This window comes from Gavialis gangeticus, unplaced genomic scaffold, assembly GCF_001723915.1.
Source record: "Gavialis gangeticus isolate Ggan-Ray unplaced genomic scaffold, GavGan_comp1, whole genome shotgun sequence".
Lineage (NCBI taxonomy): Eukaryota > Metazoa > Chordata > Crocodylia > Gavialidae > Gavialis > Gavialis gangeticus.
This window is the reverse complement of record NW_017729008.1, coordinates 22,503,651-22,505,673: the sequence shown is the minus strand read 5'-3', so window position 1 is coordinate 22,505,673 and position 2,023 is coordinate 22,503,651. Positions and strand designations below refer to the sequence as shown.

General features: G+C 43.0%; 1 protein-coding gene and 1 long non-coding RNA gene across 2 annotated transcripts in view; one reads left to right on the top strand and one right to left on the bottom strand.

Annotated features, from left to right (window-relative positions):
• LOC109292182 overlaps window positions 1-1,384 on the bottom strand; it is a 2,696-nt gene extending 1,312 nt beyond the window's left edge. The window contains exons 1-2 of the long non-coding RNA XR_002096058.1: window positions 1,240-1,384; window positions 816-887 (exon numbers count right to left, since the gene is read on the bottom strand). This is a non-coding gene — a long non-coding RNA (uncharacterized LOC109292182). The remainder of the gene's footprint in view (window positions 1-815; window positions 888-1,239) is intronic.
• The window catches only part of SEMA3C (semaphorin 3C), a 251,274-nt gene that overhangs the window by 93,576 nt on the left and 155,675 nt on the right, over window positions 1-2,023 (top strand). The gene's annotated exons all lie outside the window — the stretch shown is intronic.

Here is a 2,023-nt window from a genome sequence, read left to right as displayed (position 1 = left end):
TCAAAGTTGTTAAAATACACTAGAGAGCTCCAAGATAGAGAGAGAGCCATGCCCCTAGCTGCTGAGGAAGGGAACCCTCCCCCACCCCTTCCTCAATCTGTACCAATCTGGCCATGGCATATAATTCCTTCCTGACCCAAATATTGCAACTGGTCTAACCCTGAGTGGATGGGCAAGACCCTCTAACAGGAACTTCTGTAAGTCCCAGCAAGAGCACTGAAACACCCCAGTCAAAATCTCCAGCCTTGAGTGCAGCCATCACCCAATGGATCTGAGGAAAGCTTTAAAAAAATGCCTGAGATGTAGCAGTAAGAGAGGAAAAATTCCTTCCCAGCCCCATTTGGCAACCAGCAAAGCCCAGAAGCATGGGAAATATCCACTGGTAAGCATAGGCATAGATACTCCTAAATCATCCCAGACCAATGCCTGTCCAGTTCCTTCTTGAAAACTTCCAGTGATGCAGAGTCCCCAACCTCCCTAGGCGGCCTATTCCACTGCCTCGCTGTTCTACACATTAGGAAGTTTTTCCTCATATCCAATCTACCTACTTTGTTGCAACTCCAAGCCATTGATCCATGTCCTACTCTCTACAGCAAGAAAGAAGGGTGTTTTCCCTCGTTTTTATGCAGCCCATCAGATATTTAAAGGGTATTTGTCAAAAACCATCACCATTCACCATTACCCAAGTGAGATGTAATGTATGTGCACTGGGGAGGCCAAAAATGGTGTGCGCTGGTATTGGATTCAGCAAAAGCCACAGCCTTCCTACTTGTTCCAAGATCTACAGGTTTCATAAAGACCCGTCGCCAACTCACCCTTCTAGAACAGCATAGTCTGAACTGCTGTGGGTTGAAATTTCGTGGTCACTGAACTAGCATAACTTGAACCTATAAAGAAAAGCAACTTTGAATCACATTTCCGGCCATTGTTATTTTTAGTTTAAGCCACAGACCATTATTGACCGTTTAGAGAAAAACTTTCCATATTTTTCTCCTCAAGCATATGCAGCTCATAACAAATACAAAGGAAGAATCGCTTTTTGGCACCATTAAGTAAGTTAGGGAGGATAACAAGAAGCTCACTTGCACCTGAAGCTCCCATGAACGAATTCAGTCTAAGTCTGGCACTCTGGAGACTACCAGGATGCCCATTCCAGAGGGATGCCTACACATCATGTGTGGAAGATCCAAAATGTAACCTCCTGTTTAGTGGATAAAGTATAACATCTCTGCCACTCACCTAGAAGGGGACCTAAAGCAAGTTACTCTTTTGTGTGCATGGATGCACATACACACACTCTGCTGCTGCTTCTTTTCTCTAATTTATTCATTCCAGGGCAGGAAACCTTGGTGTTTGCTAGGCTCGCTAAATACAGCTGAAATTCAAATAGCAATAATAACAATATAACAATAACAATGCCTGCTTCCTGATAGGGTGGGGAGAAGCTGCCACCATACTCCATGTTCCTCTTGTTCATGGGAGGTCTGTCCTGAGAGTGGTAGGACAGACCAGGGATGGTGGGTCTCAACAACATTCAGGCCAGCCTAGGCAGAGGTGGAAAAGGAGGACAGAAGAGGAAGTCAGGAGTCAGCAGTCACTTGTATGGGCAGTCTGATTTTCACATTTATACTCCTTCTCCTTTGTTCTTTTTTTTTCCTTATGAACCTTATTATTCATGAAAGTTTTCTGCTGCTGGGATACTAATTCATACCTGTAGCAGTCCAGTGTATATTTACAGCTTCTAGCTATGGCTTTCTTTTATAGTATCAGTCAGATAATGTTGTGTGTCTTGATTCACAGACATCTCTTTTCTTGTTTGTAATAAACTAAACTATTTCTCTCTGATTCAATCTTTCCCATAAGTAAGAACATCTGTTTTTACTTGCACCTGTCCTCTGACTTCAGGCCTAGTCCAGAAAATCATTTAAACACATGCTTAATTTAAGTACCTGATTAATCCCTATTGGGCTTTTGCATATTTCAGCTCATGCTTACGTGCCTTTTTAAACTGGAGTGTAGGTTA